We start from the raw sequence: 16,565 nt of genomic DNA, 5'->3' as shown, positions 1-16,565 counted from the left end.
GTGTGCTACAGTGTCACTTTCTCTTGAGCCACAGGACACTTTGGACTACTCTGGGGTTTTTGCAGGAAAGTTCTTTCTGAATGGAAACACAGGCTCATCATCATTTCTTTCAATTGTGCACCCTCCAGAAATCAACTCAGCACTTCCTCAGAGAAGCCTCTGATCACCCTCAGACTAAATTAGATCCCTCACTCATTCACAGGCCATCAGAACATTGATTCCCTTCTTTTGTAGCACTGGCTACACTAATAATAAATACAATTATTATGTGCCAGATTGTATTTATTTATTTAATCTTCACAACAACCCTTTGAGAAAGGGTTTATGGGTTTATGGGAATGGTGTGTAACAATTCACACTGTTACTAAATGGTGAGTGGTTCAGACGGTAAAGAATCTGCCTGCAATGTGGAAAACCTGAGTCGAACCCTGGGAAGATCCCCTGGAGAAGGGCATGACAACCCAGTCCAGTATTCTTGCCTGGAGAATCCCCTGGACAGAGGAGCCTGGCAGGTTACAATCCATGCGCTTGCAAAAAGTCGAACATGACTGAGGGACTAAGCACACAAGTGATGAAGTCAGGATTTGAACACAAGTCCAGAATCTGTGTTCTTAGCCATTACACTAGACCTCTTCTCTGCTTGCAGTTGGAAAGTGAAAAACTACATACATGTATGTACATATGTGGGATGGTGGTGATTTGAGAGGAGAAAAAGTAAATAAAAATAAAGGTTTTAAATTTTAGTTCTTGTCCACTAGATTGCAATCTCCTTTGAGCCAGGAGTCATATATCTTTTCTTAGGTATTTATTTCCAGTGGCTTATTTCTGTGCCTAAAACATAGGAATAAAAACATATGAAGAGAGAAGGAAAGAAAGAAGGAAGAAAGGGAGGGAGGAGGCAAAGAAAGAAAAAGAGGGGAAAAAGGGTTAACAAGAAATAAAGATAGAGAAGCAGATGTGGGCAGTTATAATAGTCGTGGATGCTGTGCTAGGAATTTGGGTTTACTAGGGGGAGGGAAGTTATGCAATTCATCATCTTTGTGTCATAAATCACTGGGAAGAATAGGTTAATGGTAGCAAGACTGGAGGCAATAGAAAAATTAAAGGATATTGCTTGAAAATGGGGGGGAAAAAAAAGGCAAGTTAAAGCTTTGCTTCTCAACATTTTTTTTTTTTAAATCTTGGAAATACAGAATGAAGCACACCAAAAGGCATTTCCACATGTGCACCAATAAAGCCAAAGTATGGCCAGTTTTGCAAGCTCTACAAGCAACTGTTGTAAACTCGAAGTGTAAATGCTTTAGTCTGGTTCAAGCTCAATCCATTCCAAAATATAACCCAAATGTTCAACACTGATTAAAAAGCAATTTGTTCATAGTTTTCCATAACCAGATGTAACTCTTTTGAATTATTTATTCAGTGTCAGAAATGAGTTTCAAAAAATAGGCATAGATATAGCAAATTTACTACCCATACAGAATGTCAGCCCTGATGATTACATGGTTTCTGAAAAAGTTCTCTGTCTCACTAGTAAACTAAATGAATTTAGGCTAGACAACTCAGGGAAACAAACCTTATACCTGCTGACATGGCTTTTTTAAAATTAAGAAAGCTAGAGAATATATAAATGCTGATATGGTTTAATCTCATTTACCTATATTAATACTAATGTTCATATTAGTAAGTCATGTCTTGACTCTTCGTGACCCCATGAACTGCAGAACGCCAGGCTTTCCTGTCCTTCACCATCTCCTGGAGTTTGTTCAAATTCATGTCCCTTGAGTCAGTGATGCCATCCAACCATCTCATCCTCTGTCATCCCCTTCTCCTGCCTTCAAACTTTCACAGCATCAGGGTCTTTTCCAAAGGATAAATGTATGTTTATCAGAAATCAAGCTTACTAAACTCTGAATCATACAAACTATGGTTAAACCAACAGAGTAAGTTAGAAAGCATTCAATTTTTTATCAATTTTATGGGTGAAGATGGTCAAAAGATAAAAACTTGCAGTTATAAAATAAATAAGTCCTGGAGTTGTACTGTACAGCATAGTGACTATAGTTAATAATACACTATTGTATATTTTAAAGTTGCAAAGAGAGTAGATCTTAAAAGTTCTCATCACAAATAGTAGCTGTATATATGATAGATGTTTATCAGGTTTACTGTGGTAACCCTTTGCCAAGTATACATATATTGAGTCATTAGGTTTTATACCTGAAACTGATATATGTCAATTACATCTCAATTACTAATCACATTTTTAAAGTTATTAGTTCTATGCATATGTATTTTATAATTCAAATATTTTAAACTAAGGAATCCCACTTTTTTTTGTTGTTAATGGAGCTTCTCATGCATTGTAAACTTTATATTTGCCTAAACAAGCTGTTATGATATTGATCAATTCTTTTCCTTCAATTCTGTTTAACACTGAATAGTTACTATTTCTGCTTCTAAGAGGATGGGGCCTGTTTTGTTTGTTTATTTTTAGTGGGCTTTGAAATATCATTTAAGGGGAAAGCCCATCTGATGTCAGGACTTTCTTTGTTGAAGTTCCACTGAGTCAGCCTGAGATAAATGGAATTTTCTTCTTCAATCCAAGGCTTAATTATGGTAATTAGCCTGTGCAATTTGTAAAGTTTGGCAGCCAATTCAGGTCCTAATATGCATAAGCCTCTTTCTGCTACAAATTGAGTAGGTTTTAATCAGTTTTTAAAAGACAGTGTCTTACTATGCCTGCGTGCCATATTCTTAGATTTTGAGATTGAATGTTATTTCAAACTCTGCTCCATCATTAGCAGTTTTGATATTTTTAATATTCATGAAGCTTTCATCTTAGCATTAATCCCCAGCATCTGTGATTATGATGGGCACTTTGGGGATCTGTCTATTGTGTGTCTGTAGAGAATGAAAGGCCCAGAAGCTCTTGGCAGTAAATTAACCCTCACAATGCCACTCGGTGCCAAATGCCCTTTGAAATGTTGCCTTCTGCTCTGTGCCTTTCTGTTCGGATTTCACACTCATGTTTGATTTCCTCAACAGACCCAGGCTTCATTTTATTCTGACAGCCATCTGTGACACTATAGGGCTTTTTTCTCCCCTCTTTTTCTTTCAAAAGCCATATCTTTCACAGTGTTTTTTTTCTAAAATGGGTATGTTAATCAAATGAGGAAAAAGAGCCCAGGGTACTAATTACTTTTTCATTATGTGGATGTTTATGCACATTGAGGGAATTTGTAAAAATGTATACAATTAATTTATTCACAATGCTTCTTCAGAATAAATTCTTAAATCACCAATAATTTCTTCATTTGTTGCTATTTTTTCAAACATATACTAGAATCCCTGAAATATATCACCCTCTTAAAAGTTAACTTCATTCATTAGATTTCATGTTCTAAATAGATTGGAATTCTTGAAGAGAGAATGAATAGAATGCACGTAGTTTGAGTAAGCATCTTTTACCAGCCAATGTTTCTTTAAATGCACAATTTTAAAGATGGAAATAGATAACAAAAGTCAAACTGAGGTAAGAACTGATGCTTCCATCCCAGTTTTTGCTAGTGATTTATTTTTCTACTCTAAAACATCTTCTACCCTTATAGGTTAGAGACTTCTAATTAGCCACATGACTTTGTACACAGGAAGACAAATGCATTTTCTTTACAATTTTTCAAAAAGAATCTGATTTCTGAAAAAAAAAAATCAGAGATATAATTTCTTAACTTATGAGTGAGACCAAAATTTAAATAAAATGGAGTAGTTCTGTTTAAATATAACCTTAAACAATAAGCAGCACACTGTAAAGATTATTTTAAAATAATTCAGAAAGAACCTCAGGCAGCAGAAGTTGGTAATTCTTTATAGAAAACCAAGAAAGGCAAAGGTGAGGACCGAGAAAACCAAGAAGGGCAAAAGGGAGTGATCTGTGGAAGCCATGTTCAATTCATGATGAAGAAATAGCTGCAGCAATCAAAGCCATTCATACTTCCTGAAACTCATTACGTTTCTTTCGAATGTAAGATAACTCTGTAAGTCATCCTTTAGTCCTCTAATCAACGGGAGGAAATCATTCTCTGCAGCCCTCTACAGTGGGGGAGGTGTGGAATGGACCCACTGGGCGACAGCAGAGGCGGGCGGCAGTGGAAAGGTTGAGATAAGAGGGTCCGCCCATCCTATATACTCAAGCTCCTTGACCTTGTAGGGAGGGGAAGGTTATTAAAAGAGGACTAGTCTGCTGGGTTGGATTGAAACCTCTAGATGTCAGGGGTATGGGGTGGGGGTTGGGGGAGGAGTAAGGAAAGAGCTGTGGAATGAAATGCCAAAGCTCCCTGGTAGTGGTAAAGTGCTTGTGTGTGTGTGTGTGTGTGTGTGTGTGTGTGTGTGTGTGTGTGTCTAGAAATAAAATTGTTTTCTAGAAAAGAGCTCTTGAATTTCCCACCCAACAGAAGGCCAGATTCCACTGAGGGAAAAGGGTGGACACTGGTTTAGGGTCCTCAGTCAGCTTCAAGGAATCCTCTATTTTCAGTGCTAGCCTATCCTTTGTCTTTGAAGATTTTAAATAACACAGGGAAGTGCTCAAGAGATAAAGGTAAGGATAGGGGCTTCCATGGAGGCTCAGCAGTAAAGAATCCCTTGCCAATGAAGGAGACTAGAAATGTGGGTTCGATTCCTGGGTTGGGAAGATCCACTGGAGAAGGAGATGACAATCCATTCCAGTATTCTTGCCTGGAAAATCCCATGGACAGAGGAGCCTGATGGGAGCAGGCTACAGTCCGTGTGGTCGCAGAGAGCTGGGCATGACATAGTGACTCAACAACAGCAACAGGTCTTCTGAAAAAACTTTCCATCTGAGGCACCATACTTCTCAGCAAAGCACTAAGAATTCTGAATCCAAAATGTGAACAGCTAATAAAGGTCAATAGTGTAGGCCTAAATATTTCAGAAAGAGTCAAATATTTATCTGGCTTTAGAAAAGTGTAAAATTCAGTGGACACAACCTTGTATTTTTACTGTCATTGAGACCTCGGTTAATCTTCTGGTGATTTGAAAAAGAGAATCTAAGCTTCCCTTTCAGTTCAGTGCTCTGCTTAAAGATGGTAGGAGTGACTAGGGCAGCAATAGGGAAATGGAAAAAAATTTTTTTTAATTATGATACAACATAATTTACTTATTTATTTGTTTATTTTTTATGTTGATTGTCAACATAAAATGAGGACAGTATTTTAATACTGTAATGAATTATTAATTATTTCATATGTAAAAAGTCATTTCTTTTCAAATGTGTCTCTGATGGTCAAAATTAAATTTTATTTTATTTTATTTCTTTCTTTTTTTTACTTTATTTTACTTTACAATACTGTATTGGTTTTGCCATACATTGACATGGAAAATTTTATAGAAAGACTGGCATTTTGTAGAACCAAGTATTGTTTAATTAAAATCTTATAAAATATTTAACTAAAAATTTTTCAAAGTTCTCCTATAATATGATAAAATGAATAATGTTATTATATTTATAATAAATAAATATACATTGTAATAGTTTTTGTCATTGTTTAGTTGCTAAGTCATGCTTGACTTTTTGCAGCCCCATTGACTATAGCCCATCTGGCTCCTCTATCATGTGAGATTCCCCAGGCAAGAATACTATAGAGGGTTGCCATTTATTTTTCCAGGGAATCTTCCTGACTCAGGGATCAAATGTACATCTCTTGCATTGGCAGACAGATTCTTTACCACTGAACCACCAGGGAAGCCAATATTTAGAATAAATAAATATTTATTACAATATTTTCCCATATAATAATATAATAAACCCTATGTTTTTCCCTGAATGCAGGAAATATTGCCCCCAAAATCTGGGAAACCCAGAGTCAGTTATGTATATACTGATCGAATATGTTAAGTTGCATTATAAGATAATTAGCTAGTAATATTTTGTAAAATTTGGGGCTTACATTTACTAATGACAGGATTTTAAATTATACTCATGAAAAATAAAAGAGGATTTTTAGGTAAATCCTGAAAAAGTTTCTGAATAATGAAAAATAAAATACTGATTAATAGCCTTCAAATATGCTTAAGTCTACAAATTATTTTTAATAAAAATTGAAGAAAACCACTGGTGTAGTTTTTCTTTTTTGCCGAAACATTACACACTAGCTATTTCTTAATATTATTTAAAAAGTTTAGCAAGATGCATAATTTTTCAGTCATGACCTTAACCAGAGATCAGACTTCTGTAGCTTTATCTTTGGACATAAGGAGTGATATATATATATATATATATATATATATATATATATATATTCATTGGAGACTATTCAGGCAAAAGATATGTGTGCTTTGTAAAAGTTTGTCATTTGAACACACCCTCAAACTTCAGGAACTTGACAGCCCCATAACCTACAAGACTGCAGGCAGCTAGAGGTCCCTTAGGCTTGGAAATCTGGCTCGATTTCATTTTTTCACTGTTTTTTAGATATAAACCAGAATGACCCCAGTCCCAGGGTAGCCAGGGGATTAGCCTAGTCTTCAAGGGGTTCAGTATGAAATAGGAGGAAGAGAAAAGAAGATAACCAGAACATTACCAGACCTCCCTTTGTTTATTATCTTATAAAATAATAATTTTCCTTTTTTTAATGTAGTGATACAATTCATAAAACATGTATTTAGCATTGTAACGTTTCATCTATAGTTTTGAGAGACAAATAGCAGAATAAGAGTCATATGCCAATAGCATACATAAAGTAGTGATTATCTTCATTAATCCTGGCAGCTGAAAATGATTCTTGTCTCATGGTTAGACTGGAAGAATATGTTCTGGAAGAATATCTACAAATCACTTAGAAGAAAGTCATAAGCACAATTTTTATTGTCTTTACTGTAGGATGATTTATTTTTTCTGAGTAAGCCAGTAATAATTGTAATAATGAAGCATTTTAGACAGTCTTTTTGTGGGCAATGTGGCCTAGACATACATGAGAGAAGTTTTCCATTGTTTGAAAAGGAAGAACAATTATATAGGTAAGATTAGGAATTTGATTCAAGCATATTACATAAATATGACTTATGTAGTTCGATAACTGATTTAAGAGTACTAGAACTAGATGTTAGATTGATTAAGGCAAAAAAAGATGCCTATAAATAAAAACTGCTAACAAGTGCTGTACTGGTTTTACCTTGTATTTTAAAAATAAGGATTCCCAAACCTATTGGTGTTTCCACTGTAGATGAAAGAGAAGCCTAAAATAAAGCACCCAGCTAATGGCAAATTAGTATTATCTGAAATATACTTTCCCTTAAAAAATTAATATTGCTAATTAATGACAAACACTTCAAAATTAAATGAAAAAACCTAAATGGCACTTTTTTATTTATTTATTTTTTTAATGCATGAAAATTAGTCCCTTTCTTCCCTGGTTTTAATCATCTGACTATTAAGATGTAGTTTTCACTTGATAATATACTTTAGCCTTTAAAAGGCAGCAGTTTAAAAACTCTATACAAAAATCAGTTTGGTCCTATTGGGAAGTAAGCTTTCTTGAAATCTGGTTATTAGCAAGTGTATTCACTAATTGTTATCATTTTGAGGAACATGAACCCAAGTGTTACTACTTGTCTATGCCATTATGGTATGAAATAAAAGTCTAATAATGATTATAAAGGTAACGATCGGCCTGACTCATCATTGCACATCGATGGGCAATTGTCATCCGTTTATGAGTACCTGATCTATATAAGCACTTCCGCTCAGTGTTGGCAAACTTCACCTCAAAGAGCCTTCAGTTTCAGAGGTGAATGTGAATACAGCTGAATTACTGAGTTTAACAAAATCCTTCAAAATAGATACTCAGAGGGATGGTACAGGGAGCGAGGTGGGACGGGGGTTCAGGATGGGGAACACATGTACACCTGTGGCAGATTCATGTTGATGTATGGCAAAACCAATACAATATTGTAAAGTAATTAGCCTCCAATTAAAATAAATAAATTTATATTAAAAAAATCATGCCAACCTGAAAAAAAAATAGAGACTCAAAAAATATGCTTTGGGAACAGAGAAGAAAAGCTGCTAACTCTTCTTGGGAGGAGCAGGAGTTAATATTGTAGGCCTGGGTCTTGAACAGCAAACAGAAATTCTTTGATTCTAGAAAAGGCTAGGAGAGTATTTCACACTGAAATACTGAGTAAATGTCATAAGTAGGAGAAAATGCCTTTTGTGTGTGACATAGCCTCAAAATGGTGTATCAGGATAATCAGTCACACAATTCACAGGGTTGATATAGTGTATGGAATAGCTAGAAAGATACAAAATTTAAAAGGTGAAAATAATGGCATACAATGTTTATAACTGGGAGCAATGCAGTTTTGCACTCTCCCGCAGAACAACTATGTGTCAAGTCTGGGAATGCTCCAAACTAACAAAAATGAAGACATTCTGTGAGATAACCCTTCAGGAAACTTAGAAATCAATTCTCTTTGATTAAACTTGGCCGTTCCTTACAGGGTGGATCTAGGGAGAAGACTTTTCCATAGGTGCTGTCTCCTGCGATCATTAAATGCAGAATACTAGGACATTTTGGTGGGCTTCCCGGGTGGTGCTAATGGTAAAGAAGCCACCTGCCAATGCAGGAGACATTAGAGATGTGGGTTAGATCCCTGGATTGGGAAGATCCTCCTGGAGAAGGACACGGCAACTCACTCCAGCATTCTTGCCTGGAGAAGCCCATGGACAGAGGAGCCTGGCAGGCCAAAGTCCATGGGATCGCAGAGTCAGATACAACTGAGCAACTAATACATACACGTAGAATCTTAGTAATCTTTAGTAACCTATGTGATTGTTCTTGTTATTGTGATTGTTCTTACTGTTGTTACCAGTCTCCCTTCTGGCTCCTTTTGTATGCTGCTTCTTTCATTTTACTTTAGCACATACTTTTATATATTGCCTTGTTTTATTGTATATATTCATATAAGCAGTGATGAAAGTGAAAGTTGCTCAATCAATAATATGAATGACTTCTTTGCTAAAATGATTAGTAATTTTTGAATAACGGAATAATATTTATCTTTTGTGTATGTGTTATTCACAATGTAATGACTCCTGACATGATACATTTTTAAGTTTCATTATTAACATTTTTGTCATGATTTTCCTAAGTCTAGATAGCCAACAAAACAGTAAGTTAAGCCCTGATATGTAGTGATATATATCTTTTTTCCGATTTCCATGGCATGTATACTTGCACCATGTATTTTGAGCCAATAATGTGACATCACCTAAAGAAAAGTTGAGAATTGGTGCTCAGTAGCACACTGTTATGCAGTATTTCTTCCATCAGAAAAATACATTTAAACAACATTATGGGCCTGATAATAGTAAAACTGTAGTGAAATAACTAGGAAATGATTTTAAAAACTAGTAAGCTTTTAGTATCTATCAGCTTTGTTTTTTAGCATATTTAATTATTGATTTATATAATTTAATTTTTATAATAGTTTGTTAAATAATGGATTTTGTTAACTGGCTCGTAAAATCCCTGAAAAATGTATCCACCAGCTCTCATGAATAAATACATCTGGATCCAGCATACAACTACATGATATAAATGACATAAAATCTCTCTAAATGAAGGAGCATTGTATATAAAACAAATTACTCTGTTAAAAAGTAATGACCACAAGTATAAACAATAAATTATTTCAACAGATGCAAGTGAACAGCATGAAAATAAAATCGATGAAAAGTAAATATTTCCTAACATTTCTTCCTTAGCCTTCTTTGACTATTTACTGAAAGGCTTTTTTAATATGCATTTAAATTCCTGAGAGAGAAAAGACAACTTGTTAAATTCACAGGTAATGATGAGAACTATGTCCAAAATTCCATGTGGAGCAACGTTTCTCCTCTAAGATAGATCCGTAGCAAAACTGACCAATTTTTTCATCACTTTAGTTTTGAGATAGAAAGGGAATTAAACTTAAGTTGCTGTACAGAGAATATAGTAATTTTCAGTTTAGGGACAAAGCTTTCTGCACGTTTCAGGTCTTTTCCAAGTTAAAATGAGCAATTTTTAAACATAGACTTCTTAGATACCTAGATAATGAGCCACGTTAGTAGTTTATATTGATTGATGCTGATATGTTTACTTTACTCAGGTTATTTTAAGTAGAGAATTGTGACCTTTGATTGCTAGCTGAACTGGAAACACATTTAAATTTTCTGATAAATAGCAACCTAGAGAGCACACCATGGCCTCTGACAGCATTCATGTCTTAGAAATGAGTGGTGTGTTAACTGATGGAGGCCTGTAATGATCTCATCAGTAATTAGTAAGTAAATGAGGCTGTAGGATGAAAGCTTGAAGTGTTCATTTGCCTCCTTACTCTTGATTGGCACAATGGCCCTGAACTCTAATCTAGTGAGAATATTTTATGAAAGAGCTGTACTAGAGGATATGCAGATAATCCTTGCACATATTCTTTTCTTTGTTAGTAAAGCACTCCCTTTTTCATCAAACATTTACATTTTAGAGTTTTAAAAGCTGTTATTTACATTTTTATAAGTTAAAATTATGAAGAGTATCAATGTTCAAATATTTATATAATTTCCCCCTAAACTAAAAATGGAGAGGTTTTTAGACCCTATCCTAATCTTTTTACACTCAATAAATCTAGGACACTCCCTTTGCTAATTATCGCTTTCATAAAGACTTTTAAAATTTGTGAATTTAAATTAAGGTAACAAAATGCACTTAGCTTGTTTATTTCTCACCACTCCTTCCTAACATTTGATCTGTTCCTAAAATGGAAAAGCCAGATCTGAATCATTTTTAATGTGGTTTTATTATACTTACTAAGTTTATCTACCCTAAGGGATGTGATTAAATAATACCTACACAGGAGGATTTTATTCCAGGTCTTAATCACTGAGATTCTTTAGTCTTGGAAGAAGGTTATCTTTTGCATTGATTAAAATCAAGTAGTCCAAGTAATTATACTGCTATTGAGTTTCATTTGAAAACTTTTCTATTCATAGAATATGTAAAACCTGTGTGTATATGTGTATGTATGTATGTATGTATGTGTCCATTTCTATAAACAAAAAAAGTAAGATTGAATAGGATTAAAATGGGATCCCACAGAGTAATCTTAACAAGCACCTATTGCTACAATATGCATATGAAGCGAACAAAAGAAATAAATAACAAGATCTCTACATTTCTAATCTTATGTCTTGAATGGAATCTTTATTTGGGCTGGAGAACTATAAAACAAATGTATTCTAATAAAGTAATGACATGAATATTTATCATTATTATACAGCATTATCCAGAATCCAAATGCTTGTCACCCATAAGTGCTTTTTATATGTGTGTGTGTGTGTGTGTGCGTGTGCGTATGTGTGTGTTCAGTCACTTCAGTCATGACTGACTCTTTGCGACCCTGAGGACAGTAGCCCGCCAGTCTCCTCTATCCTTGGGATTTTCCAGGCAAGAATACTGGAGTGACTTGCCGTGCGCTCCTCCAGGGGATCTTCCCTGTCCAGGGATCAAACCTGAGTCTCCTGCATCTTCCCCACTGCAGGCAGATTCTTTACCTGCTGAGTCATCGGGGAAGCCCTAAATACTCTGGGTGACCCAGGCTATTAGTAGTTCAATACTCATAACATTGCTGTCCTGCTGGTAATCTAGGCTGCAGCTACAGTGATCTTTCAATTCTTCCACAGCTCCATTCTCATCATATTGTGATCTTCAAGACTTATTGCCTCTCCCTAAATCACTGTTTTCAGTGCTGCAAGTGTCTGCTTCCCCCTTTATCCCTAGGGCTTTACTTAACTGTCTCACCTTTGTTCTTCGAGTCTCAGCTTTAAATGTTCCACAACCAGGCTTCTTTAAACACTATCCTTAAATACTCTCCTAGCACACATTCCGTAACAACTATAGTCTTTTATTTGTATCAATGATGACAATACATTTTTTCGTATAGCAAGCTCCCCTCAAACTGGAACCTTTGTTATCTTTCGACTCCTATATCCTTTGCTTGTAGCAGACTGTCTGAAACATAGAGGGCACTGAGTCGATACTGGATAAATAAATAAATAAACAAGTGGTCATAAATAGAGAATTTGATAGTGGCTAGAAATACTGAAGAGTTTTGGACACAGAAATTGAACTCCACCTCCAAACACTACAAAAAGAGGTTTCTACAAAGGAAAAGTAACAAATAAAATAGCAGTGGCAGAGATTAAACTCAGAGTTCGGGTGATAGTAATATGAACTGACCAGAGCAGTGGTTTTGAGGATTAATGAAAGAGAGATAAAACAGGTATGCACTTTACTGTTTTGAGATGAAATCTGGTTTCAGAAAGCAATTGAGTTCCTGCTAAATTTAGTTTTAGATTCAAGATATTCACATCTCTCTTTTTAACTCTCTTAAGGACTTGAGACTAGAAGCAGCTTAGAAGAAAACCGAATTTATTATGAGACAAAAAGATCATGACTCAGCAGCAAAGTATTTCTTTTAGCAGGGTAATGATTAAAACCGAATGTTTTCTCTGATGGCATAAGCTGTCTCTATTGACTCTTCTCTGGATGTGCTGTTAACCAAGTAATACACAGGCTTGTATGGTTGTGCCCGCAAAACTAGAGGGATGTTCCTATGTCTGGTTTGTCTAGGTCTGTAGCTGAGCAAATTGCCGCTATCTGTATTAAAGTACCCATTCCCCCAAATTGTAGGTTCTACTTAACCAACATATGGTATAAGTTATAAATAATTACTGTAATACTGATGATGATGATAGCTAAAATTTATTCAGCAATCACCATTTGACAGCCACCATTCTAAATTCTTCTCATGCATTAATTCATTAAATCCTCTTAACCACTCCATGAAATGTATACCATTACTATCTTTGTTTTACAGATGAAGAAGATACAATTGATTTAAGTAACTTGACTAAGCCATACAGCTAATAAACAGAGAAATACACATTCAAGCACAGGCATTCTGATTTAGGAATCCCTGTTTTTAAAAAGGTCTTTGAGTGTTAGAGCAGAATTTTGAGAATGTGTTAGTAGAAAATTAAGGGGCCTCGAAAGATCTGGTGATGTGAGTTGATGAAAGTTTGGGGTTTGGGGTTTTAAAAAAAATTGATGAAGGCATACTGAGAAGGGAAGTTACTAGTCAGGATAGATGAGAAGAAAAGTGTGGTATCAAAGACTATTGTAGACTTTCACAGTTGATGTGAAATGGTTTTCCTCAAAATGATAATAATCATAACAGATGTTGTAGATATAAATCTTAGGAATTTAGGACAGCAGAGTAGTGCCTTGCTTTCTTGACAAAGATACACTGCGTGCATGTATATAAAGCAGTTTAATGGGGCAGACAGTGGGCTAAATTCTGTTTTTTTCCTCCTGCCAAAAAATACATTTCTGCCTTGTACTTCCTGGAATTGTATTGACATGAGCAACCAAAAGTAGCTAAGAATACACAGAGCAGAACAAAAAATTTTTAACTTCAAAAAATTACCAACAGGAGTATAGATGCTCCTGTTGTGTTATCGATTCTAGTACTTAGAACACCATTTTCGGTGTAATAGTCAATTAAATTAACAATACCTTGACCATGGCTCAGACAGTAGAGTATCTGCCTATATTGCAGAAGACCTGTATTTGATCCCTGGGTCAAGAAAATCCCCTGGAGAAGGAAATGGCAACCTACTCCAGTATTCTTTCCTGGAGAATTCCTATGGGCAGAGCAGCCTGGCAGGCTACAGTCCATGTGGTCGCAAGAGTCGGACATGACTTAGCAACTAAACCACCACAAGCACCACCCACTCCAATATTCTTGCCTAGAGAACCCCATGGACAGAAGAGCCCAGTGGGCTACAGTCCATGGGGTTGCAAAGAGTTGGACATGACAGAGTGACTAATGGCACTGACTAGGAGGAAATGACATGGTCTGGCACAGGTTGCCTCCGTTAGGAAATATGACTAGCAGACGATTAGAGATTGAGTACCAGAATGTGGATAATCTTTGTTCTCCACACTGGAGATTCATAGATTGTGCCCATTATCAATGTGACTGCCACTGAAATTACTTCAGAAGCCAAAGATGTCCCTGGATGTATTGTGCTTTTCTGTAAGATGATAAACTACTCATTTACTCAACAAATATTTATTCCCTACTGATCTAGTCACTCAAGGTGAATTAGTGAATGCATTTTTTTTTCCCCTGAGGTCTCCACTTTTATCTTTTTAAAAATAACATCTGTTTGCTATAACATGTTATCGCACATACGTACATACACTTGTATACACTTCCACACATGCATGCACACCCACACATACACACAGGACTTGAGATGGATAGAGAAACAAAAAGAATAGACTCCAAAAGTAAGTTTTTCTGTAAGTTTTTAATTTGTTTACTGAAAGTTGAGTTCATTGTGAATAAGACATATGATACAATAGAAAGAGAATATTCAAAGAGCACCTAGTAAAATACTAGGTTATTTTGTCCTGAAGGGCAGACAGAAAAAGTTTTAAAAAAAGCACAGTGGATGCTTAGAAAATTTGAGAAAGAGCCTGAACAGAAAAAAACACAAGTAAATTGTGTATGCAAACACAAACATTAATGACCAGCCCTCCATCATGAAACATATCCTAGTAGGAGATTGCATGGAAGTTTTCTACTCCCGATTTATATATATATATGAATATTTTATATATAAATAAATTAAATATTAATATATATCATATATAAATCATATATATATGATTTACTAGGCTTAAAATTATTTTTAAAAAGGAGGGTTTTCTGACTGTAGGAGATAATTCTAGGAGAATAAAAATTCCTATTGAAGGTACTTTTTGAGTAATGAATATTCAGTTTCTGCAATGCCATCATAAATAATCAACAAAAATGTATTCAAGGGCAAGTTTGAAAAGATTCTCCAATTTTTGCTCATTTCTAATAGAAGTGGATTGGCAGCTTGCTGTGCCCTTATTAGCTCCATCAAGTCTTATATTACCTTGAAGCGTTAGTAGCTGTATCAGTCAGGGTGCAATCAAAGAAGCAGAATCAGTAGGGAATATGCATTAAGGCATTTGTTGCAAGCTTTTGGTTTGCCTGATTGTGGCAAGCCTGAAATCTGTAAGACAGGCCAACAGAAGAGCTGAATGGAGCGCCTTCCTGTGAACTAAGCTGCTGTCCAGAAAGAAGACCCAGCTCTGTTTTTAAAGCCTTTCAAATGATTGAATCAGCCCCATTCAGGTTATCCATTCAGGATCTATTAATTAACATCCACTGATTATGGACTTTAATCACATCTACAAAAATACCTTCACAGCAAACCTTAGATTTGTGTTTGATTGAATAATGGGATGGCAGCCCAGCAAGATGACACATCATAATGCCTATCACAGTGGATTATATGATGTATGTCACTGGTTTGATGTACATTGCTCAATTGTAAGTACCCAGATTCAGCAGGCAGTTTCCTTTGGCTAACATCTGAATTTTTGTAACTGATTAATCCTGAGGGATTGATGCTTTTCCAGGCTTTGAAATTTGTGTTACACCTTTAATAACATATAGCTAATATTTACCTATTCTTTGAAAACAGTAAAGGTGTTTTGACACTGATTCCTAGTTTTTTTAACTAGTTCCTTTACAAAAGGTTCTGTAGACCATCCCTTCATGATAAAGACATGAAAAATTCTCTGAGAGTGTATTCAAAGTTCATTCACAACATTCTCTATAATCTCAAATGGATGAACCATTCTAACTGAGAAAGAAGTCAAACATTTTGCAAAATTCCACATAAGAAAATACTGTTGAGTTGCCTCAACTGATTTTGATAATGCCACAACAGTAGCTAAATGTACAGAAAGCAACAAATAATAAAGCAGAGTAACGTCTTCTAGCCAAAACATGCTAACTGTATAAAGTAACTGAATTTCATCGTTATGTGAATTAAGATGCTACATGAATGGTAAGTATTTGTTTAGCATCTTCTTACATGCCAACCACTACTCTAGGCTCTGGAGGATCAATAATATAAAAGATGGAGTCAAGATTCTTATTTTTATGGAGCTTACAATCTATGAAGAGGGAGTGATATAAAATAAACAATACATATGCAAGGTAAATTTTAAAGCAAAGTAAACCTGATGTATCATGGAAATAAAATATCATCAGGATAAAAGAGAAGGGGTATAACAGAGTGTGTTGCAATTTTAAATGCGGCATCAGACTTGTGAAAGTAATTCAGTTCAGTTCAGTCACTCAGTCTTGTCCAACTCTTTGCAACCCCATGGACTACAGAATGCCAGCCCTCCCTGTCCATCACCAACTCCCGGGGCTTACTCAAACTCATATACATTAAGTCGGTGATGCCATCCAACCATCTCATCCTCTGTCATCCCCTTCTCCTCCCACCCTACATCTCTCCCAGCATCAGGGTCTTTACAAGAGTCATTTTGCATCAGGTGACCTAAGTATTGGAGTTTCAGCTTCTGCATCAGTCCTTCCAATAAATATTCAGGACTGAT

The 16,565-nt window shown here is 35.5% G+C and overlaps 1 protein-coding gene across 1 annotated transcript in view; it reads left to right on the top strand.

Moving 5' to 3' along the window:
- ROBO1 (roundabout guidance receptor 1) overlaps window positions 1-16,565 on the top strand; it is a 1,116,119-nt gene that overhangs the window by 484,090 nt on the left and 615,464 nt on the right. The gene's annotated exons all lie outside the window — the stretch shown is intronic.

The sequence above is a fragment of the Capra hircus genome, chromosome 1 (genome assembly GCF_001704415.2).
Source record: "Capra hircus breed San Clemente chromosome 1, ASM170441v1, whole genome shotgun sequence".
In the NCBI taxonomy this organism is placed as follows: domain Eukaryota; kingdom Metazoa; phylum Chordata; class Mammalia; order Artiodactyla; family Bovidae; genus Capra; species Capra hircus.
The sequence above is the reverse complement of the archived record's forward strand: the minus strand, read 5'-3'. Positions and strand labels throughout refer to the sequence as shown.